At 38.6% G+C, this 26,394-nt stretch overlaps 1 long non-coding RNA gene across 1 annotated transcript; it reads left to right on the forward strand.

Moving 5' to 3' along the window:
• Positions 1–12,758: 12,758 nt before the first annotated feature.
• Positions 12,759–25,332, forward strand: LOC122274133. The gene is made up of 3 exons (XR_006228229.1): positions 12,759–13,176; positions 24,487–24,859; positions 25,045–25,332. It is a non-coding gene; the product is annotated as an uncharacterized LOC122274133 (long non-coding RNA).
• Positions 25,333–26,394: the final 1,062 nt, after the last annotated feature.

The raw sequence follows: 26,394 nt of genomic DNA on the forward strand, positions 1-26,394 counted from the left end.
TGATTTTCTTACCCGTGAATTCTTGCAGAAAACATGAGTAAGAAGAAGAAACCTGTTCTACCTGTTACTTTGCCACCTCCCAGACCAGTTTTACCAATGCTTATGCCTCCGACATCTGCATCTATCCTGGCTTCCTCCCCACTGGAGATAGCCAACAGATTTACCAGTCTAGGACAAGTTCCTAGACCTATTCCCCCTAGTTCATTTGCTTCCACCTTAGCCATACCATACGATCCGTATGTGAACCCTCTGGCTACGGTAAACCCCAGATTTCCTTCTGCCAACAAAGCAGAATATTTCTTGAAAGCTTGGTTTCAGAATCTGTTTTACATTGAGAAATCGGTAAAAACAGATCCCTTCCAAATTGCTTCTGATTATTTTCCCCGAGATTTTCATTGGATCCCCGAAGATCTAAATAAAAACCTCACCTACTACCTTGGAATCTTGGTCAGTACCCGTTCCATTTCCATTAAACCCATTTATTATAAAGTTGATCCCTCAAAGATCATCTTTCACAATTGTTTTATTATTTCCGTAATGACAGAAGAAGAATGGGAAACCCACCCTTCTACCTTCAAAATAATCAAGGATTCTAACACTCAGTATAATTATTATGATTATATTGAGGCCTGGTTAAAGTTTCCTTTATTTCAAACATCAGTTATGCAGCACTCTTGGTTCTTCAATTTCAACAAGAACTGCAAGCAATCTTTTCCTTTGTGGTTTAAAAAATGGTGGCATTTCTTTGGCCCCATTGATGAATTATTTCCTGATGGTCTTCAGAAGGCTATCAAGCATTATACTATTTCTAGTGTATCAAAAATGAAAGGACAAGACACCTTACTCCCGCCCTTACTCCATTTTTGTGCCAAATACAAAACTCCCTGGATTTGTAGATGGCAATACACTAAAAAAGATCATATCCTAATTCGCCAGTATTTTGTCAAATGGTGGGATAAATTTCCCCTTACAAATGACATTATTTCCAAAATTTCAGTTGATTTTCCCTTTGTTGTTCCTAATCTTAAGGATAAACAAGAATTCCCTTCCCCCACCCCAACTCAAACTTTGATTACATATCCAGCCATTCCAGGTTCAAGTGATCAAGCTTCTGGTTCAGAGAGTTCTTCATCAAAGCAGAAGAAAAAATCATCTTCAGCCAAAAAAAAGAATTCTACAGATTCAGCCTCTTCTTCAAAATCTGACAGATTGAAGAAGTAGGATTTACTTTTACAACAAATTGAACTGTTGAAAAAATCCATTGAAGGAAACCTCAACAGTGAAGATTCAGATAATGAGTCAGAAGCTTCGTCAACAGACTCGGCGGCCTCTGCTCCATGCAGCAATACTTTTGGTCATGACTCAAAAGATTATCCCCCTAGACTGGGAGATAATTGAATCATGCCCGACCATTTGGCCTCTTTTTAACCCCGGAGTCTCAACTTTTTGGGAGTGGAAAGATGGTTTACTCATTACAGTTGCTTTTGGCACAGAAGAGACAGCACAAGAAGACAGAAATGCTTTCGGTGCTTTGAGTGCAGAAAGAATATTTCACTTTCGGCGAAAGAAGACAAAACTACTTTCGACGGATGCATGCTTCTGAAAAGTGAATAGCAAAAAAGTCACTGTTCACTGTTCACTGTTCATCCCTTAATTTATGGGATCCACTATTTGTAAAATCGCTTCCTTCTTCTATAAAAGGGCGCTTCGTTTCATTTGTTAGGGAGAACTTTCTAGCCGAACTCACCTTCAGCAAAAACTGCTTCACCTAATTACTTGCAAGTCTAAATTCACCTTCCTTCTCTTCTTTTCTTTATATTCAGCTTGTAAGTCTTTTGTTTATATATTTACTTTCAATTAATAATATTTGAAAATTTTGGATCATTATTTTCTTATATCGCATTTCATGCGTCGGCAGTCTGAGACTCTAAATATATTCTATTCATGTTTAATTCTTGTCATTAATCTTTGAATTCATTTTCTCTTTTATCTTCACTTAATTTCGCAGTTATGGTATCATATATATATATATATATATATTGTTAAGATGTTATTTTCGTGTCCCTTGGTTGGTATGTATTTATTTATTTATTTTTAATAGTTATACTGATAAACACGAGCAAATTGTGGTACGGCATGACAAGCATGCAGCATGCATGCGTGGACCGAACCCTAGCCTAATAGACCTGCATTATTGATAGATCTTTTAGTGCTTCTCTCAAATACACATTTGAGAGTTTCAAACCAACACCAATGACTGATTCCACATGTGAAAAGTGTAAAAGAAATTCCATTAATTAGAGGAAGAAAAAAAAAAGCCTAGGTAATTAACCTAGGTGAGACAGCTAATTGAGACGTTGTGGTTACAACATAGACAAGTCTTGGGTCGAGCAGCACAAGAGTACACTTGCCTCGATTAATGTCCTGGGCAACGCTTGGTCAAAACTCATGCCACACATGGGCGGCGCAACAGTACAGCTAAATGCATGGGTCACATGACCACACAACCAACATTTAGGTGCAACCTATATATATATATATATATATATATAGGCATTGCGTTTGAGACCAGACATTAGCCACTTGTGTTGCTTCAAGTGTATAGAATCTATGGCACGGGACAAGTCAACTTTTGTCCTTTGAAGCGTGTTTTTTTTTTTTTTTTTTAACCTTTTCTTATATTAAGTTATTCCATTACTATTTTGTTTCCTTTCATTTTCGACTATGTATACGTGGCATTCGGTAATTAGTACTAACATGATGGTACTATACTTACTAAATTATTAAAACAATTTACTAATTAATGGAATGATTAAGATGGTCAAAATTGAATTACACACATGTCATGTAGAAGAAAGGGTTCAAAATGGAGCATAGAGATGTTACTCTTCATCTTAAATTATATTTTATTATTTTTAATCACGTAAACTAAAATGTGTCACATAAATTGGTGTGGCTGAAACGATCAAATTCTCCATCATAATGAATAACGACACTTATCATCTAATACATGAAAACCACCATGTAAGTAACATAAACAATCACCATGAATTCTCAATATTCCATTTCTAATGTGTGTAGATATACTACAAAAAAAAATGATAATTACGACCAATTCATAACAACGAAAAGATTATTTTTTGTTGTTATAAATTGATCATAATTATCCATTTTTCTTATAGTGATAATGCTAGCTTAACATACATGTTCTCCATGTGCTCACAAAATGCTTAGAATTAGCTGCATGCCTAGCTAGCTAATGCTTAATTAGGAAACCCTTTAAAGTTTTGAATCCCTGATTATATAATCAATCCAACTTTAATGTTATATTAATGTTTTTCTGTAGGGTGCTTTGGGAACCACTGGCCTGGCACAGGGGCAAACTGGCAGCTGCTTAAATTAATGGGTGAAGCCAACGTGGCAGATAAAAAAGTGTGTTTTGACGTCCACTTGTTCATGTGCATGATGACGCGTTCACATGCAGTCTTTCTTATCCACGTACCATCATGATTTCATTCTCTCTTCTTCTTTTTTTTTAAAAAAAAAAAACTTTAAAAAAAAAAATTATAGTTGATATCATAATTTTGAAAATTTTAAAAAGAAAAATAATATATAGAGTTTTAAAATGTGTACGACTCTCTTGTGCTCTTTTTGAAAAAAAAAAAAAGATATATAAATCTAAAACTCTAATAAAAAAATATATTTTTTAAAATTATAAACAAAAAAATGAAGTACTCAAAACTTGCTAATTACTTTTTTAAATGTCTTCTTTAGTAGTACTCAACTACTTTGAGAGCCACTGGTTGTACTCAATGTATTGATCCTTTCGTTTTCCTCTTCTCTAAAGCTGGTTTGGATCGAGCTTGGTTTGTCAATACTAGAATTTCTAAATGTCCTAGCTAGTTTTCATGAGTTTGCTTTGCTTCTTACATAATGTTGTCTTGTTATTGATTTGGTATATATATAGATCACTGTTTTGGGTTTAGTGATAGATCACTTCTTCTTCTTCTTTTTAATACCTTCCTTTCATTAATAATTCAAAATCAGTTTATACATGATAATTCTTTCCTTACAATAGCCTCAATGTCTACTGGTCCTTCCCCCATCCATATTCTATCGTCCTCCATATGCACTGCCTTTTTGGCTAATATGTGAGCTGCATCATTACCCACCCGGTAAATAAATTGAACTTTCCAGCCTTCTCATAGATAGGGTATTCTTGATGTCTTCGACCAGCAGCCCAAAACCCGTCTAGTCTTGAGTCTTGCCATTAACAACTTGAGTGACACTCCTTGCATCTCCTTCATAAATCACCTCTTTGATATCGATATCATGACATAATTCCGTTGCCCTCCGCAGTGCAAAACATTCAGCCATACTGAAAGGACCAATAAAAGGTCTGCTTGTACATGCTGAGAACATAATTTCACACCTACTTTTCCTTGCTATTAGACCAATTCCCATTTTCTTATTATTATAATCTATTGCAGCATTAAAGTTGACTTTTGTAGTATTCTTAGGTGGTGCATTCCACTTAGTAGTTACTTTATTCTACAGCTCCCTTGCTTCCACCCCCTTATCAATCTTTTGTGCCTCCCAAAAGTCTGTTAAATTCGCCAAGGCCCTTTGAATTAGAGTAGCAAGATCTTCAAATTTACTTTCAAAAATAAATCTGTTCATTCGCATCCATAAGCCTCTAAATATAACTGCTAGCTCCTCCATTTACTCCCTCTAGATATGCTTCTGCAGTTCTCCCATAGACAGAGAAACTCTACGTCCTGATCACAATTCTATTTCTGTAGTAAATTTTTCTTGTCCGCCTAAACATCACTAACTGCAGGGCATGTTCATAATACATGTTGGATGTTTTCTATTTCCCTACTACATATTGGACATATTTCATCTTTTACTATTGTAACACCCTGTTCCTATAGGATAGAGACGTTACTAACATACATAACATAATGCCCGGTAAAGATACTCAATATGCTGAAATACCTCATTTATTAAAAATTAATTGAAAAGAACATAAATGGTCTTTAGAACTTGAAAGTGAAAATAAAGTAAAACATAAACTAGTCTTAAATAAGACTAGTTATTGAAATGACGTAAAAGAAAGTTAATAATTGTGTAATTGACACATATTCCTCTCTAAGTCTTTATACTATAACTACTCCTGGCCATCCAGCTCTGTGTCATCATAATCACCATCTATGGCAATAAAGCATAGAAGAAAACAAAAAGACAAACAACAACAAAATCACTCGAATACTCAGTAAATAGCACATCATACCGTAAAGTATTATTTAGTTTAGCATAGACTTAATTTTTTGAAAGTCCCTTTAAACAAACATATATTATCACAGATTTATAATCATAACTTAATTTAATACATGCATATATCGTCACAGATTTTCATAGCATGTCTACACACCATTAAAATGAGCAGAAAAATACATAATCATGGCAAACATGTAATGTGAATGCATGAATAACTTGTTTATTTTGTGTTTAATATATCATATGGTGAACCACGCTCAAGTCCATGGCACCCCATAACTTATCATATAGTGAAACACTTAACTTGCATAACATGGAGTGAAATACACTTGAATCCGTGTTTCACTTAACTTGTATAATAGAATGAAATACGCTTGAGTCCGTGTTTCACTTAACTTGCATAACATGGAGTAAAACACACTTGGGTTCATATTTCACTTAACTTGCATAACATGGAGTAAAATACTATTGAGTCCGTGCATGACATGGAGTGAGACACGCTTGAGTCCGTATTTCACTTAACTTGTGGTAACCATGCTTGAGTTCGTTGTGCCATCTTAGCATAACTTGTGGTAAACATGCTTGGATCCATGTTACCTTAAAATTTTTATTTTTCTTAATGCATGAGAACTTTCTTGGACTTCATTTTTTTTTTTTTTTGATAGAAGACCTGCTTTCATTGATTAACTTGCAATTGCAATAGATACATCACTCAAAACAGAGTTTATAACCGCCAAGGGTCCACTCTCAGTCCACACTCTCTCGTTGGATTCCTTAATAGCTAACCTTGCAGCATTGTGAGCTGCTCCATTTGCTGACCTGTGAACAAAAGACAGCTTCCATCCCGGATGAAGCCTCATCTCATTCTGCAAATCATCTGTGTCTTGGCCGCCCCACGAAAGATCCTCAATTCTTGAATTGACAGCCTCTATGATAGCCTTAGCATCTCCTTCGAATACAACCTGGGTCAAGTTCATGTCTATACACATATCCAATGCCCTTTGCAATGCTGCTTTTTCTGCTTGGGCAGCCGAGAACACCTTGTTCCTTGGTGTAGTTAGGCATGCCTTTAATGTCCTTCACAATCTCTAACTACTATGCCTATTCCACCTCTATTCAAAGACTTGTCAAAAGCAGCATCGAAGTTCACCTTAACTGCAGGCCACTCAGGAAGCTGCCACTGTCTACTGGCCACTGCAGACAATTCCCCTTCCTCCACCCTTCTACTAACCATGGAATTAACCTCCCTCAGCATTGAAACTTCAGCCTGAGCCATTGTTGTGATGGACTTAGGACTCATGAACTGGTTCTTAAAGACAAAAGCATTTCTCCTTCTCCATAGAAGGTGACACATCACTGCTGCCATTTGTAGCTCCTCACTGTCGAGTCTTGTAGACATTTCTTTCCATAACTGCTGAAAATCACTGAAGGAGCTGTTCCACTTCTTTAGCTTGCTTCTGTCATCTCCCCACACATCTCGAGCTGCTGGACAGGACCACAGTGCATGTATTACAGATTCAGTCTCTCTGATACAGATAGGACAGAGGTTATTCTCCACAATGTTCTTCCTGTACAACATATCTTTGGTTGGAAGTACATTGGATAGGCTCCTCCATACAAACATTCTGATTTTCCCTGGGGCTTCTAACTTCCACAAGTCCTTCCACATCCCTGCACTATCCCCTCCTGAAGAGGGTTCTCCCCTACTTCTTTTTGAAAGACAAGTATCCATATAATAAGCACTTTTGACTGTGAAAGTTCCTTTAGTCGACCCTGCCCATATCCTTTTGTCACTGGCCCCTCTCTTGCTAATGGATATTGAAAGTATCAAGTCTGCTTCCTCTTTACAGAAAATGGCCTTGACTAAATCCTCCTTCCATGACTTTGGGTTTACATTGATTAAATCACTCACCTTACTGTTTAAATCCAAAGTGATGGGGGGGGGTCTGTACTTGGTATGTTACTAGTCGAGGCAGCCACTTTTCCTTCCATATTGATATGTCTCTTCCATTGCCCACTCTCCATACTAATCCTTCTTTCACCAGGTTCCTACTAGACCAGATGCCTCTCCATATATACGATGGAGAACCCTTCAATTCAGCCTCCATCACATCACAGTTCAGGAAATACTTCTCTTTGAATACTCTTGAGACCAATGATTGAGGCTCTTTAATCATTCTCCACAGTTGTTTTGCTAATAGAGCCCTATTAAAGCTAGTAAAATCCCTGAATCCCAACCCACCTTGGTTTTTGACTGTCCCCATGCTGCTCCAAGACTTCAAGTGAATACCTCTTCCTGCCTCTGTCTGACACCACCAGAATTTGGCTATGATAGCTTCTATTTCTTTTAGTAGTTTCCCTGGTATCTTGAAAACACTCATGGCATAGGTTGGGATAGCTTGTAACACACTTTTAATAAGAATTTCCTTTCCAGCAGTGGAAAGGAACCGATGCTTCCAACTATTGACCCTCTTCCACACCTTTTCTTTAAGACTTTGGAATGTGTTATATCTCGATCTGCCCACAATTGTTGGAAGTCTGAGGTACTTGTTATAGTTGTTACACCTTGAGCCATTTATCTGCTGCAAAATAAAGTTCTTTGTTTCATCCCTTGATTGGAGCTAAAGAACACACTTGTCTTCTCTTTATTCAGTGTTTGGCCCGATGCTTCCTCATATATTGACAGAAGTCCCTTGATCTGGTACCATTCCACCAGTTGAGCTCTGCAAAAAATAGCACAGTCATCTGCAAAAAGTAGGTGGTTAATCCTAGTTCCATTCCTTGATACTGCAACCCCCTTGATGATACCTCTTTGTTCAGCACCATTCAGAAGTGAACTGAGAGCTTCAGCACATAGAAGAAATAGATAGGGTGACAAAGGGTCACCTTGTCTCAATCCTCTTGTGGGTGTTATCACCTCTCCTGGTATGCCATTCAATATTGTAGAGTAAGTAACTGATCTGACACAGTTCATAAGAAGATTAGTCCACTTCAAGCCGAAACCCAACTTAATCAGGATAGCCTCTAAAAAGTCCCACTCCACCCTATCATAGGCTTTTGACATGTCTAGTTTAATTGCCATAGAGCCCTCCCTTCCTTTCTTTTTTGAATTCATGGTATGTAACATCTCGAAAGCCACCATAATGTTGTCGGTGATGAGCCTGTTGGGAAGAAAGGCACTTTGGTTCCACGATATAACCTTATCCAAGACCCCTATCATTCTATTTGCTAATACTTTGGAAACTAGCTTGTAAGCAACATTACAAAGGGATATAGGTCTAAAGTCTTGGACTGAGATAGGCTGGTTTACCTTAGGAATGAGGACTAGATGGGTATGGTTCATTCTCCATGGCATTATTCCTGAACTTAGAAACTCCAAAACGGCACTGGACACATCCTTCCCCACAATCTTCCAATGTTCTTGATAGAAGCCTGCACTATACCCATCGGGTCCAGGTGACTTGAAGGGAGACATTTGCTTTAGAGCCACTTCTATTTCTTTTGTAGTGAACTTCCTTTCCAGCTTAGATCTCATTTCATTTGAAACCTTAAGAACTATTCCCTGCAGACACTTGTTGATGCATGTTGAATCTGGTTGAGTAGACTGATAAACTGAAGTGAAAAAGGTTTTAAAACCTTCTGCTATAGCTTCTTTCTCCACTAGTTCAATCCCATTCAGGTCCTTCACTCTCCTGATGGTATTTTTCTTTCTTCTCTGGTTCACACAGGCATGATAGAATTTGGTGTTTCTGTCCCCTTCAACCAACCAGTGTCTTTTAGCCCTTTGTTTCCACTTAATGTCTTCTTGGTTTAAAAGAAGACTAAGGTCTACTTGAAGCTTTTTCTGTTCTCTCGAGTTCCCTAACCCTGCATTCCTTTGTAAGAGACCTAGTTGGTGAGTCTTTACTTTAATAGCCTCCAACCTTTCTCTATTCAAATTCCTACTCCATTGGCTGAGCTTCCTTTGGGTTATTTCCAGCTTTCCCATCAAAACTTCCATCCTGCTCCTCTCTCCCACATGTTTGTTCCATGCTTCTGCTACTACCTCTTTACAACCCTCCTCATAGTTCCAGTTGGCCTCATACTTGAAGGAATGATGCCATCTCCGAAATGAGCACCTCTCAATACTGAAATCTAACAATATTGGGCTGTGATCAGAACAGATGGCTGGGAGAGTCTCAACTGTGTGCACTGGATATAGAGATTTCCACTCCACATTAGCTAAGGCTCTATCCAATCTCTCCTTCGTAAAGGATTCACCTTCATGGCAATTGCTCCATGTGAATTTGTTTCCAACCCATCCCAGATCGCATAACCTGCCTTCCTCCATCACCTCTCTGAACTGTCTCATCAAAAGCTCACTCCTAGGATTTCCTCCTTCCTTCTCATCACTGAACAGGACCTCATTGAAGTCACCTATGACACCCCATCCCCCATCTGCAGGCTTAAAAGATGATAATAAATTCCAAGTCTTATTTCTTAAACTTGTAACAGGATGGCCATAGAAACAAGATAGCAGCCAACTCTTACTGCCTGATTCATCACTCATACGCACATTAATATGGTACTGAGAGTAATTGATGAGCTCTACCATACTCTCTTCCTTCCACATGAGCATAAGTCCCCCCCCCCCTCTTCCCACTGCCTCTACCACTACACAACCTTGAAACCTGAACCTCTTTGATATCCTACAAGCTTTTGTATACGATAACTTGGTCTCCATTAGAAAGACCAACTCGGGCTTCTTTTCCTTGATCAGCATATCAAGGAATTGAACTGTTTGGGGGTTCCCAAGCCCCCTACAGTTCCAGCTTAGGATATTCATAATCCCTGGTGGGGCTGCCTGGCAGCCTCCACCATTTCCACTGAGAGTGTTTCCTTTCCCAGTATGCCATCAGCAGCCAATGACTTATGTTTTTTCAGGGGGCTATAGTTTGCTATACTCACCAATGATGTGTGTTTTTCCCCTTGGGATCGGGTAACCATGGTTGAGGAGGGTGGTTTCTTCATATTTCTTGCTAACCTCTTCCATCTTCGATCAGTTCTTTTACTCTGTGTCTCCTGTACAGTGCAGGCAACTCTGTCTATCTCATTGGCCAGAGAACTAGCCGTGGAGGATGTAATCCTCTGGTTGATGGGCTTTGGGGCCGATAGGTCTGGGTCACCAACAAGCCCAACAGCAAGACCCGGCCTGCTTTCCTGTTTTTCTGCAAGCTTTTCTTCCCGCCCTTTTCTTTCCTTCTGCTGACCTGCTGTCACTGTGTCACCCATATCGGGTTGTTGCACCTCGACCCAGGTTGCCATACCTTCCTCTGACACTTCTGTGGTACGTACTATCTCCTTTTCCACTGTTCTTCTTCTAGCTTCGACCGTCCCTGGACCCTGTGTGTTGGAGAAGGTTGAGCTAGAATGCACGTTTCTGACTTTGGCTATCCGGTCATCTACCTCCTTTCCACCTGCACCCCCCACCTCTACTTGCCCACTGGCCTCCCTTCCCTTGTTGTTTCGGTTAGAGAATAAGCTTCGTTTTGAGAAGCTCTCTGCCCTTAACCATGATCCAAACTGAGCATCCGACCCTCCCTCCACTGTTTGGTCTGCCTGCTTAGCCAGGCAACCCGTCCCTCCATGAACAATCCATCTGCACTTAAGGCAGATTCGGGGTAAGTTTTCATAACGGAAAGAAACCCAGTGCTTGGTTTGCTCTACGATGATAAAGCGCCCCCTTGGGATTGCCTTCATCAAAGCTAGTTCTATTTTTACCCTTAAAAACCTTCCCCATCCGGTAACATCTTCTTCCACATCCACCTTTAGAACCCTTCCCACTAAGCTACCGATTTGGTTTCCCCATTCCATAGACATGCACCCTAAAGGCAAGTTATGTATTTGTACCCAGAAGGTTTCTTTGTCGAATACCATTTCCCTGAGGCATAACTTCCCCTCGTATGGGATCAGGACAAGCAAAGATGAATCAAAAGACCATGGTTTCCCATCAAGAATTCTGTACATGTCTGCATGAGTTTCAAATGAGATTACAAATGTGTTGCGTTCCACTTCTTGAAAGACTGCCCTTCTGCTAATACGCCATATTTTTGCCATGGCATTACTAATCAGTGTTTTGCTAACTGGTCGATCTGACCAAACCCTTCCTATCAAACTCTTTTCTCCCTTGCGGTCAATCTCTTTATTTCCAGTTTGCATTAGCTCCACTATTTCTTCCTCCTCCTCGGACAGTTTGAACTTTCTCCATTGATCCATTAAGACTTCAGCTCCACCACGTTCTCCGCCAGCCATGATAGCCACGGGACTATAAACAAACACCACCTCCGAAGCTTGAAAGCTCTAGAGAGGAGACTCTTACTAAGAGCATTAGTAATAACTTTCTTGGACTTCATGAACTTTTCTAGCATGGCACATTCTTGTACATGGCATATTCTTGTACATGGCATGGCATAACATGATATATTCTTATACATGGCATATTCTTTTACATGGCGTAGCATAGCATGACGTGATCTAACATGATTTAAACACTTTATGACATTTCATGGCATACATGATCTAAGTACTACATGGCCATAGCATACATGATCTAAGTAGTTACATGGACATGGCATACATGATCTAGTTATTTTATTACATGACATACTTGACTTAAATTACTACATGGACATTCCATGGCATACGCGACTTGAATACTACGTGAACATTACATGGCATACCGCATACATGACATGTTAATAATACCCAGTCCATCAAGTAATAAATCCATATATATACAAGCATCATGCTATAATTCATCCATGATCGTGAAAGGAATCTAACATTGACTTGGCTCTTGGCGTAGCGTAAATAGCCATCATAAGCACATCATATTTTCATACATAACAATAATATTTACAATATACATGTATTTATATGATCATACTATTTATCTCTTAGCGTTATTTCATAATTTTCAACTTGTAGCACATTACCTATACGAGATGCTAATTGTCACTAATATTTCTAGGAAAATATATCATAGCATTCTAAGTACTAAGAATCAAGCCATAAATTAATTCAACAATTATTCAACCATACTAAATTAATATATATAATATTATTTAAAACTCATAAAATATTCCTTTGTTTTATATTTAAAAATATAACATAATAATTTACACAATCTGATCTGACCAGCCAATGAGAAAATTGACTAAAATAATAGGTTCCATAGTATTCATTAAAATATAGTAAAAGACATACTTTAAATCCCTTAAATATACTCTAATAAAAGTAAATTGTAAAATTTGGTCTGATTTGAAATTCATCCCGGCCCCAACTAAAGAAAATAACCCATTCAAAGTTACTAAAATAGTTTCAGTACACAAAGAACCAGCCCACTTAGTATACTATTAACTTCTAAAAAGAAAGTTGAGTCCAACACAAAAGGCCTATCTAGGCCTTCTCATATAAAAATAAAGTTCTAGGCCAAGTGACCATAAGGCCTAAAGGCCTGTTTTAATCCTTGGTGAGTGAAGCCCCCGTGTGTGGAAACACACGGACTGAGAATTGAAAAGAGAGGCTCCTAAGCGAAGCCTCAAGCGACGGGAAGGGCAACTCCCCATGAGTGAAGAAGGTGCAGCAATGAGTCTGGGGTGGCTGGGAGTGGTCGGCGACACCACTAAACTCTACAGAATGGTGGTGCGACACAAGAGAAAGAAACAAATGAAAGAGTTAGAGAGAAACCACCTAGCCGAGAATCACAAGAGGAATAGAAGGGAGGAAAATTCCGTCGTGGGCTTACCGGAAAGAGTGGTTTTGTCGGAGTTGGGATGTCCAACGATTTCTATGGCTGTCGGTGGCTCTCTGATGTCTTGTGGTGGTCGGTGGTGATTGAAGAAACTAAGCCTATGCGTGAGTTTCCTCTATCTATACAACTAGTTTTCTGAGTATGATTCTGAGTAATTTGTGGGATTTCCTAGATGACGTAAAGAGTTTTTATGTGGGTCTTCAAGAGATTAGATAAGGTCTGGGTTTGAGTTTTGTTTCTAATATAGGAATCTTTTTAAATTGAAGCCTACAAGATAACAATAGAGTAACGATGATAAGGGAAGTTACAATTCTAATTAATCTGATCTGCTATCCCATTTGAAAAATAATAAGAACCCGATAAAACAGAAGTAAATAATAAAATGAAATAATAAACATAATAATTATATATAATAAATAAATATTAACTAAATTAATCTTTAAGTCCTATTCTAGATTTGTATGTTACAACTATAGACTTAATTCTTTACTGCAACTTGACAAATTTTGCTGCACTCCACTTAGTAAATTGGAATCTGTGAGCCTTCTTTGCCAAGTTTCTTCCACAATCTTCTTGCAGTCATCCTCCACACCCTATCTATTCTCATACTTGAATAGTCTACATCTTTGTTTTCTTCAGTTAAATTCCTTACTAAAGCTTAATAGTAAGGGTAATTTGTGGTCAGAACATCCTTCCACCAGTGTCTCCACTTGCATATTCTTGAACATATTGATCCAGTCAGCATTGGCAACACCCCTATCTAGCATTTCCTTTGTGTATATTCCATCCTTATGTCTATTACTTCAGGTAAACTTTGATCCACTCCATCCAAGATCAATCAGACCACCATCGTCTAATGCCAGTCTAAACTTTTTCCATCTGATTTTCATCCCTAGACCTTCCCTTTATCTTTCATCTTGTGCAATGATCTCATTAAAATCTCTATATACCATCCAAGGTACAAGAGAAGAAGGCTTTAACAAACCTAGTAAATCTAAAGTTTGTTGCCTTTTCCCTGATTCTAGGTGTCTATAGAAGCCAGCAAACTGCCAACCTTTGGACTCATCTTCTTGTTTTATTAATGCACTAATGTGGTACTGAGAGTATGATTGAATTGACACACTACCTCCAATCTCTAAAGTAAAGCCAAACCACCACTTCTACCTTTTGAATCCACTACAAAACATCCCTCAAACCACCACTTCTACCTTTTGTTTCCCATCCACTTGGCCCTACAAAAGAAACACCTAAGAACATTCAACTAATATTACAATAGTCTTCTCTCCATACTGCATGCATGCACTCACCTCACCCTCCGGCGCCCCTCGCCGGAGTTGACCTTTCTTTCTTTCTTTCTTTCTTTTGTTCTCCTTATCTTAAATTTCTTTTTTCTTCCTTTTATTTCCTTTCTCTTCTTTAATGGCTTGGTATAGAGAGTTGGTTATTGAGTCAAAATTATTAGTGATTGCAAAGGAGAGAGAGAACTTTTGCATCTCGGAGCAGGGTTGGAAGGTGAAACACAAGGTGGTGGTGGGCTGAAATACACTACTATGGCTCGCAAAAGTGCTGGAGGACTGCCTGAGAGGGGGTAAGTAGGAGGTTTATTCAGTGGTAAGGGAAGGCTATCAAAGTTTCGTAGGTCAACGATGTGAGAATAGCCGTGGAAGGTATCTTTCGATAGCCGAATATGATCAGGCGGGTAGAAGAAGTCTGCTCTGGTTCCCCAAAGGCAAAAATGGCTAGGGTTGGAAAAGCCTAAAGGTGATTGCAGTGGAGATGGCTCAGCCCAGGAGTGCAAAATCAGGAACTGTAGGAGGGGCTGGGGGAAGTAATGAGGGGAGGGGGCCGAGAACTCTTAACCGAACCTTTTCGGAGGTCCTGAAGGCAATGGAAGAAAATCACACGCTAAGAAGACCTGCAGGAGACGCTGGGGTGGTGCGCCAGACACAACAGATCGTACAGGGTGCAGAAGGTGGCAGGTCTTGAGGTGGCCAGTTGGCTTGGGAGAGCAGCTGGAGTTGTAGGGCCAAGTGAGAAAACTACCGAAGGAAATGGAGGATTTACAAAGATTTGTGGGGCTGAGAAAGGAAATGGCAAGGTGGGAGGTAATTAAAGGCAAAACCGACGGGTATTCATCCAGCAATATGGATGGGCCAGGCTTAGGTGGGCTTATGTCAGCCCAAGCAATAGCAGTAAATGCCCATGAGCGTGGGCTTTTAACTCAGTCTTCCAAAGTGGATCCCATAGCCCAGAAGGTTGGGTGTGGCTGTGGGCTTTCAAAGGGTCAGCAACTAACCCAGCCCAAGCCCGTTTCGTATGAGGGCTCGAAAGGGCTGTTTTCTAGGGAGGGAGGGTCAGACTTGTTAAACAGGCTGGGGTCTGGGCCAACCGTCCAGTTTCAGCCCAAACCTCAGTCTAGTACGCAACCCGGCCTGAAGTCCGTCGACCCAGGTGCTGCGAGATCCAAATGCATTTCAGATTGCGAAGTGCAGGAAGTCTTCGTCTCGGAGACATCTCTCTTCCCGAAATCGATGGAAAAGGTCCCGGCGAGCTTTCCGACCAGTATTCCGACAGCGACAGTGACAGAGGCCGATGGCGAGTACTCCGACGTGCGACTTGGGTTTGCTGGTACTAACTCGGTGCAGGTCTTCGATCCTACGACGCATGTAGAAGGGTCATGCCCATTGCTGAGTAGCCAGACAGAGCCAATTAAGTCAGTAGACGTGGGGGGTGGCCTTCCGGAACCTATTGCACTACCAGAGGTCGAGTCTGAGGTGAGGATGACAAGGGGAATGGTTTAGAAGTCTCAATCTTTTTGGAGGATGATGAGCTTGTTTTTCCTGATGTGTGTGGGCAGTTGGGGCTGGATGATATCATATTGGAAAGCAAAAATCAAAATAATCAGATATGTAGTTTTGAAGAGCCTGTCCTATTGCATCTATGCCTTCCGACTCAACCAAATGTCTCTGATTGGGTCTTCCATAAGGTAAAAGAGATCCAAAAATTTGTGGGTATTGATTGTGAGGGGTATGAGGAGCAATTCCTTGCACTCTTTACAAAGATTGAAGCAGGTCATAAACAAAAAAGTAAAGGTGAAGCTAAGAAGTATCGGGAACTTAAAAGATTGACGTGGTCATTGAACATGGAGGGTAGTGCCAGCAGAGGCAAGATGAAGGGAAATGGGCTAGCTGTTTCTCAATAAACCCGAAGATTATATCATGGAATGTTTGTGGGCTAAACGACATTAATAAGAGGCTCTGGAATAGAAACATGTTGAGGGAATGGAAGGCAAACAGATATTGTGTGGCTACAAGCAAAAAAATTAAAAATGATTAATAGAAGGTTGGTGTGAATTTTATGGAGTAGAGTACATATTGATTGGACTTTCTTGGCTTCGAATGGAGCATCAGGAGGGGTAATAGTGATGTGGGATAGGCAGGTGGTGGAAAGAACAGAGGATTTTGTGGGGCGGTATACGGTTGCATGCTCCTTTAAATGTGTTTCTGATAACTTTTTGTGGGCTTTTGCAGGTGTTTATGGTCCTAATCTAGACACAGATAGAAGGTTGCTGTGGGAAGAGCTGGTTGGGATTCATAGTTGGTGGGAAGTCCCCCTGTGCATAGGAGGAGATTTCAATGTGGTTAGATTCCCAAGTGAAGTTTCTGATTGTAAAAGATTGCGCCTGGCTATGGAAGAGTTCTCGGAGTGTGTTTTTTTATTTGAACTTGGTAGATTTGCCACTAGCAGGGGGTGCTGCGACTTGGTCCAACAATCAATCATGGTCTCGGTTGGACCGCTAACTAATTTCACCAAAATAGGAAAATCATTTTCCGGATGTATGGCAAAAACGTATGCCTCGTATTGGCTTGGATCATTGGCCTATTTTGCTTGATTGTGGAGGTATTTGAAAAGGGCAGCGGCCGTTCAAATTTTAGAATATATGGTTGAAAGCAGACGGGTTCGTGGATCGGGTTAAACAATTGTGGGTTTCCTATCAGTTCCAAGGTACTCTCAATTTCATCTTCGCGTGCAAATTAAAAACTCTTAAACGAGACCTAAAAGTTTGGAATGTGGAGTCTTTTGGCAACGTTGGGGAAAGTAAAAAAATAAAGATGGCGGAACTTCAGGAGATCGAGAGGAGGCAAGAGCTACAACCACTTTCCCAACAAGAACAAGCCCAGAAGTCCAAGTTGGGGACGGAGATTGAGAGATTGATACTATTAGAAGAAATATCTTGGCGTCAAAAGTCCAGGACTTCATGGCTGCGGGAAGGGGACCGAAACACGAGCTTTTTCCATAGAGTTGCAAATGCACATCGAAGAAACAATAACTTTGAGGCACTGAAGGTTGATGGGGTGGAATGTAGAGATGAGTAGGTAATTCACAATCATGTTATTGAGTTTTATGAGAACTTACTAACGGAGCAGGTGGGTTGGAGACCGCCACTGAATGGGATGATCTTTGACTCCATCGAAGCTGGTGACGTGGAGCAGTTGGAAAATGAGTTTGATGAATTAGAGGTACATGAAGTAGTGAGGAAAATGGCTAAGGAAAAGGCGCCAGGACCAGATGAATTCTTTATGGGCTTTTTTTAGGAATGTTGGAAAGTGATAAAGGAGGACCTCATGCAGGTTTTCCAAGAATTTTTCAGGGTTGAAAAATTTGGAAAAAGCCTAAACAATACTTTCCTTGCTTTGATTCCCAAAAAGACTGGGGCTACGGAGATTAAGGATTTTCGGCCTATCAATTTGGTAAATGGGGTGTACAAGATCATATCCAAAGTCCTAGTGAACAGATTAAATGAGGTGATGGGGAAGATTGTTACACAACCCCAAAATGCTTTTGTAAAGGGAAGATAGATACTAGATGTGGTGTTAATAGCTAATGAATGCCTCGATAGTAGATTAAAAGCCGGGATCACAGGGATCATGTGTAAACTCGACATGGAAAAAGCTTATGATCATGTTAACTGGGATTTCCTTCTTCATATGCTTAGGAGATGCGATTTCGGGGATAGATGGAGGAAGTGGATTCGCTGGTGTATATCTTTAGCAAAGTTCTTGATGTTAGTAAATGGAACTTCAGTGGTTTATTTCTAGAGTATACATGGCCTGAGACAAGGGAACTCGTTGTCACCATTGTTGTTTGTTATTGTTATGGAGGCTTTAAGCATGATGCTCTCGGCAATGGTTGATAATGGTTTCCTAGTTGGTTTCTCGATTGGAACCCCAAATAGAGGTAATATAATTATCTCCCATTTAATGTTTGCAGATAACACTCTAATTATGTGTAAAGCTGAGCAAAACCAAATACGAGTTTTGAAGGCCCTCCTTTTCTGTTTCGAGATAGTATCTGGTCTGAAGGTTAATCTGGAAAAATCTGAATTGGTGCCAATTGGGGCAGTTCCTAGTATTCGTCAGTTAGTTAGAATGTTGGGTTGCAAGATCACCGCCTTCCCTTTGACTTACTTGGGACTCCCGTTGGGGAGTGTCTCGAGGGCCCCTTCGGTTTGGGATACAGTGATTGAGAAATTCGAGCGGCGTTTGGCATGGTGGAAGCGAATGTATTTGTCGAAAGGTGGAAGAATCACGTTGATAAAGAGTACACTCTCTAATTTACCCACTTATTTTTTATCTCTGTTTTCCTTACTAGCAAGTGTAGCAGCCCACATTGAGAAGCTTCAGCGAGATTTTTTGTGGGGGGGTTTGGGGAATGAGTTCAAGTTTCACCTGGTTAAGTGGGAGTAGGTTTTCCGTCCTATATCGGGAGGAGGTTTGGGAGTCAAACAACTAAGGGTCTTTAATCGTGTTTTGCTAGGCAAATGGCTATGGAGATATTCCAGGGAACCAGATTCTTTGTGGAAATTGTTGATTGAGAAGAAGTATGGGGGACTATGGGGGAATTGGTGTACTAGAGAAGCAAGAGGGGCCTATGGCGTCGGGCTATGGAAACACATAAGAAGAGGGTGGGGGGGCATTCAGCTGCTTCACTAAACTCCATTTGGGAATGGGTTCTAGAGTAAAATTCTGGAGCGATGTCTAGTGTGGAGACAGGGCTTTGAAAGATTTGTTCCCTTTGCTCTTCCAGTTGGCAAGTGCCAAGGATGTTTCAGTTGCAGAAGTCATGAAGGTAGCGGAGGGTCAACTTCTTTGGAATGTCAATTTTAGTAGGAGGGCACAAGACTGGAAAATGAGCAGTTTTGAAGATTTGTACAGCCTTATCTACTCCGTTAGACCAAACAGACAACAAGAGGATGCTCTATGGTGGACCCCCATAGGTAAAGGTATTTTTACTGTGCGATCTTTTTATAAGGCCCTCACTCAAGAGCCTAATATTCAGTTTCCTTGGAGAAAGATATGGCGTCACAAGGCCCCTCCCAAAGTGTCATTTTTTGTCTGGACGACCTCCTTAGGTAAGATACTCACCACCGACAATTTGAGGAAAATGAAAATTATTATCGCAGACTAATGTTGTATGTGCAAAAGAGCCGGAGAGTCGGTGAATCACCTCCTTTTGCATTGTGATATAGTTAGGAGTCTCTGGAATGAAGTATTTGGTAGACTGGATATGGCTTGGGTTATGCCAAAAACCGTGGAGGCAGCTATAGCTTGTTAGGCAAACGTAAGAGGTCAACAACCTATTAAAACTATTTGGAAGATAAACCCTCACTAGATTATGTGGGTTTTGTGGCAGGAGCGTAATGAAAGGACTTTCAAAGTTCAGGCAAGATCGTTAGAAGAGCTTAAAGTTTTATTTTTTAGAACTCTTTGTAGTTGGGCTATTGTCGTTGACTTCAATGGCATGGCTCTTCAAGAGTTCCTTGTCTCTATTGTGCCTACTTAGTTAGGCATCTTGCCTCTTTGTAATACTGGCTTTTGCCATCCGTTTTTTGATTAATAAAACTTGTTTATTCATTAAAAAAAAAAAGCTTAGTTTCCACTAGAAACACTATCGGTCTCTTGTCCTTCACTAACCAGTGAAGGGTTTGAACTGTGCAAGGGTTTCTAAGCCCTCGATAATTCCAACATAGTGTTTTCATGGCTCTTGGTGAGGCTGCTTAGTAGCCGCCGCGACTTGATCATGATCAACAAAGTCTTCCACCACATTGTCACCTCTTTGTTTTTTATAACTATCCTCACCTTGTCCCTCCTCCTTTTCATCAATTAAACTTCGTTTTCTCAACAATTTGACAACCTCAGAAGATGACACCATACCTTTAGCTCTAGCAATCTTCTTCCATTTGCCTTTTTTCTGTAATAAGTTAATGCCATTTATTTGTTCTTTTAATGCCTCATCTGCCTGCATCTCAATATTGAGTAACGACCTTCCTTTAAATATGGATTTTGGTTTACCACTTATATGAACCTCACCATTATCCAGGCCCACTCTTTGCTTTTGTCGATCCATACTCAGCCCCTCCCTTAACCCTTTTGGCCCACTTAAGTTGAGTCGTGGCATTTTCTCAGATTCCCCTTCCAACTGTCGTGGCAAGACTTCCTCCTCTCAACTCCTTTGACATCCTTTATCTGTAACTACTCAACGACATTCTCCCATATATGCATCATTTTCAAAATTCAAAAAAAGACCATGCCTCCTTATGCTCTCCGTAAAACTCTCCATCTTCTTCCCAATTTCAAAAATCTCTCCCACCACTGTACTCCATTCCATATCCCTTTCATTCTTTCCAATTGGGTTCCTCGATTCTACCATACTTGCTTTGTGATTTCCTCGTTATTGGCATCTCAGCTCTCAACCAACTCCCAAATTGATCAGTATGCAACCTTGACACCCCCATAGTCTTTTTCTGTGTAAGGCATCCTTCTTCCCCATGTATAATGCAACCACAACCAAAACAAATTCTGAGCGGTTTCTCATACTTCACAGGGATCTAGATTTTTTATCCCTAATTCTTCTTCCTCTGGCCAAAGCATTATGCAAATGGTACCTCAATTTTAACTCTTAAAAAAGGACCCTATCTAACTCCATCATCTTGTAAGTCCACTTCAATTATCTTCCCAATTGTCCCCCCTAATTGTTCACCACATTCCTTGGTCATGCATACAAACGGTAGGTTATCAGATTGGACAAAAAATACTTCATTCTGAAACCAAATACAACTTGGTGGAGTAAAGCCATGAAAAAGCTTGAGCATGAGCATACAATTGTCAAATTTCCAAGTTCTCCCTGCCAAAACCTTATCTTTATCTGCATGAGTTGCAAAAGTTATCACAAACATATTTTGTCCACATTCTTGAAACATTGCAGGTTTACTAGCCTTTTAGACTTTGACCATTGTTGTTCCAATTACATATTTCCTAACAGGATAATCCATATATAATCTCCCAATGACACTACGATCACCTTTTGTCAGAGATTCATCAGACCACCCTTCATCCAATTCAATTACATTATTTTCTTCCTCTATCAAAGATAGACTACCCGTTTGACTTTCTAGTTCCTCCATTACTCCTTCTTCCTTGCCCTCTCAACAGAACATCTACCATTAGAGACTTGAAACTCCACCCCTATTCTCTCAAAGAAAATAGAGATCGAAGAGACTGTTTTAAATTGTGATAGATGATTTATATAACCACTAAGATATTTAAATATAAGAAATGATATTTTTAGTCATAGAATACGTAAACGACATTCATTCCTTTTTAAAAAATGAGTAAATATAAGATATATGAAAAATTAATTTTTTTAATGATAGACCTTATTCATTTTCAAAATGAATACACGATGTTTAGACAACTCATAAATATATCTATTATTACTATTTAAATATTATAATCACGACACACCTTCATGAAACTTATGAATAAGAAGATAACACACTTTGTGCCGCTAAAAATTATGCACATTGCATCTCAATTACTACTTTGAATACTCATGCATGGCATATAAATATTAAAAAGTACCAAGTTCTGATCGTCAAGACTATATCACATCACTTATTGTTTATAGTTTGGGATGTGTCAATTTTGGGTAATTTTGTGTGTAAAATGTAAAATTTCTTATTAATTGAGGATGTAAAATATAATTTTTTTTAATTAAAGCGTGAGAAGTGCTAATTAGTTCACAAATATGAGATTTAATCAAAGTAAACAACTAGATTAAATGTGATACATTATATTTATTTTACAATAAAAAAATTTTAAAAATCTATCTACCACAACAGTTTTTGAATTTTATTTTTATAATTTTCTTATGAACTAAATATTTTCCTTTTTTTCAATACTCTAGATATAATTATTTATATGAAAAATAATAGTTGCAGTCATGAGTGTATAAGTGTTATGCAATCATTTAAAAAAATAAATAAATACGTGACTTATATGAAGATAAATTAATTTTTTTAATAATAAAATTTATTTTTTTAAATAATTATATGACATTTACGCATTGCATCAGAGAGAGAGAGAGAGAGAGAGAGAGAGAGAGAAAAAAAAACTAGGATAATTAAAATTTTACCATTTTTCAACCGGCCGTGACAAGAGGCCGAACATATTGGCCTCGGAGTGGCAGATTTTTGTTTAATTCAGTGAACCGTGGACCTGGGCCAGCTGAAACAATAGTTAGACTAATATGGCTCCAAAACAATCGATTTCATATAAAATAATCCTAATAAATGTATACTGTATAAAAACTTCTACTCATCCTTCTTATATCACACATTAAATTTAATTTTTTAATTTTTTCTCTTATCAAATATATAGTATATGGTTAATGAGTAAAGGAACTCAATTAGTTTAAAAAAAATAAAATAATAAAAAATAAATAAATATGATGTGTAGTATATAGAGATGGTTAGTAATAAAGCTCTAATTGTATATATTTATTTACTATTTCACACATTATACCTTCTTAATTAGAAACCACTTTTTATTTTACCTGTAAGATAAAAAAATATAACAGTTCTTCTATAGGCAACCGCGGTTGGGGAATCCTGCGGCATCTCACATGCCACATCAGCCAGTATTTAATAAAAAAAAAAAGGAAATCAAATCAAAATAAGAAAAAGTGGAAGAAAACTAGAGCTCACGTTCACAGTAGCCCTCCAACTCTCTCTTTTGCGAGAGCAAAACCAGGAGACCCACAACCCACCATCATCAAAAGTAGAGGTAGAAAAATTGCTAAAGTGGTAGCTAGGGAACACCAGTCCCATGAGCCATCACCTCTTTCTCTTCAAATGAAATTTTTGAACTTCACAAATTAAAGAGCCATTATCATTCTAATTATTATCCCAACGTACAAGTCTTTGTTAAGTGGTTACCTTGATGCTTTGCACTGGGGCTCCCCATTTTAGCCACTTGTGGACTTAAGAAGAAAATGAGATGAGAAATAGGTTTCCAGTGAGCTCTCCAATTACTGCTTCCAAGTGAGTTTTTTCTTGAGTTGTTTTGGGATATTGGGATTGTCGAGTGGATGAAATACCTTTTTTCTTGTTTATAATTTTTTAGAGTACTTTTTGAATTTTTGGAGATTTTTACTAGAAGTGAATCCGTAGTTACCTCTTGATAATGCTTTTATGGATGTTTTTTACACTTCGTTGTGGAGAAGACGATGGGAAAGACCTGTTTTTTCTTGTTCTGATTTCTATGGGTACTTTTTGAATTTTTGGGGGTTTTTAGTAGAAGTGGAGCTATAGTTACCTCTTGATAATGACTTTGTGTATGATGATGGGGGCTTCGTGGGGATGCTTTTTTGTGGATGCTTCGTGGAGAAGACAATGGAGGCTTCATGGGGATAGAAAAGAGAAGACAAAGACTTCTATCCTCATTTGGCTCTCAAAATAGAAATGACGTCATTTTTTATTTGTCATGTCAGACACGATGGCGCGGGAGTTTTCAGGCCGGTTGCAAGTAAAATTTTTGAAAATATAAAGAGTTTTTATATTTATAAGTCGATGTATAGAATACACAATTTACATAATTTATATTATAAGATTTGATAAGTAAAATTTAAATTCTAAAATTTATTTTATAAATTAAATAGTATCATGTAAGCATATTGGTAGATATATTATCCATGCTAGCTTCTATATAGAATTTTCAAAAGTTTTTGAGTTTTCTTTATATTGAGTGTGATGATGAAATCCACACAAATAGCATTAAAGAGTAGTAATATTTATTTTATAAAAAAATGTTAATTGAATCGATAAAAATAATTGATAAAAGTGATCGATTGAATTTTTATTTTTTTATTTAATGATTAAGCATGTAAATACTAGTAAATTAGTATTTGTTTTAAAAAAATATTTAAAGTTGTGTAAAAAATAATTAAAATAAAAGAAGATAAAAAAAAATAAAAAAAAATAAAAGAACAGAATTTACCCTCATCTGTTCACTTCATCGCTTGTCTATCAGTTCTGTAACGTGACCCTAAATATTAAAATATTAACTGAAATGCAGGAAATCTAAAAGTTAGGAGCCTAGGGCTCCGTACGAGAAGCTCAAGATGCCCTCTCTCTCTCTCTCTCTCTCTCTCGGCGTGCCGCTGAACATGAAAATTACAAGAAGAGTCATATTTCAGGTTTGTGCGTGAATCTAATGGCGCCCCATAACATCTCTCTGTGGATGGTGTTAGATTCACGCACAAACTCGTAATGTGCCTTTTCATTTCTCTGAGGTTGAAAAGTTAACTTCTCTGTCTAATTTTCTCAATTTCCAAGCTTTCTCCCTCAGATTCTTTGGCTTCCCCCTCCGAGAGATGGACGGAAAAATTATTATGGCCCCCCATTCGGAGATCAACGCTAAACATTCTTTGATTTTGCAAACTGTTCCGGTACACCCTTTTACCTTAGAATTTCATTTTTTTTCCCTTCAATTTCGTTTTAGATTCCAGTGATTGTTATCATATGTATATTTTTTGTATGTTGTGGTGTTCTTGTTTTGAAATTCAAATTTATGCCATTTTGGAACTCAACATTTCTAAAAGTAAAGTTTGAAACTTACTCGTTCTGGCGTTAGGCGTTGGAACTTTTAGAAGGTGGATTTTAGCACCCCAACGTTCGTTACTCTTGAAGATCGTTGAACAGTTGGCTGCTGAGACGTGACATTTCACTACTAATTGAACTTTACTGGTAAGTACAAGACTTTTGAGAGTCCGATGTAAGGTTGCCTTATTAAATTACTATAGAAATTGTAGCTCTATTAGCTACTGAAAAGATCCTCATGAAATCCCGACAAGAGTCTATGGACTCTAGCACGCTTATTACCTGAAAAATACTATCTTTCTGTGGTGGGTTCTGTGATACAGCTTGAACGAATGGGATTTGTGAATAGCATGCTAAGGTAATAATCAAATAGAATTTGGTAACCAAAAAATGAATGCAACAAGTACTCCTGTATTCTAGTGATATAACAAATTAATTAAACCACTTAATTTTTCACTTTTTTTCTCCGAAGGCATTCCTTCCTAGTTGAATGACTGTTCATGTTGTTGTTGGGAATAGGGATTTCTACAGTAACTTCAACTCATTTTAGCATCCCTCACAAGCTTGAAGAATAACTGGCCATAGCTTTTACCCATTTGAGCTCTATAGTTCACGAGAATAGGGTAAGCCTGTGTTTATAGGATACCCTGCCACGAAAAGTACTTCAAAACCAATAGGCGGGATCTTAGCGTGTAAATTTTAAAGAGTGGCCCTGCGAATTTGCATTAGAACCTCCTTATTATGTTTCAAGGGTTCGTCCTTGTTGAAGGCAATGGAGAGGTTGATTGGTAAGGTTTGCTACTCAAAACCAGACTTTGGATAGAAACAAGTCCCTGCATAATATTGGAGCGTTCCAGACTCCACCTTTGTTCTTTAGGGGCGTACCATTGGTACCAATTATTCAACAGGCTGAGGTTTTCCTTCCCATCTCAACTTAAAACCTGAAGTCACCGATTATAAACAGGTAATGATTCTGAAAGAAAATTGCTTGGATCGTTTTTCATCTTATTCTTTATGCACTAGCCTTGTGGCTGTTTTAAGTTCAGGATTTGTAAGCTCTGGTAGAGGATATTAAGTCATTTGTTAAGAGAGACTATTTTCATGATGCCATCTAATGAAGGGAGGACTTACAGACTAAATACATTACTAATATTGATTTCAAAAGATGGGAGCACGTCAGTAATGCTGCCAAAATCTTCAATCCAAGAAAGATTCAAGATCACCTTATCGCCATATCCACTGAAAAGCCACCTCAGCACCATTTAAATGACACTTATTTGGAAACTTACTTGAGTAGGCTAAGAAATTCACTCCACCTTTAATCTTAATCTGGGTGCTGATATTAGACCTAGACACATTGTATTTCGATTTTGAACTACTCCAC

The sequence above is a fragment of the Carya illinoinensis genome, chromosome 8 (genome assembly GCF_018687715.1).
Source record: "Carya illinoinensis cultivar Pawnee chromosome 8, C.illinoinensisPawnee_v1, whole genome shotgun sequence".
Lineage (NCBI taxonomy): Eukaryota > Viridiplantae > Streptophyta > Magnoliopsida > Fagales > Juglandaceae > Carya > Carya illinoinensis.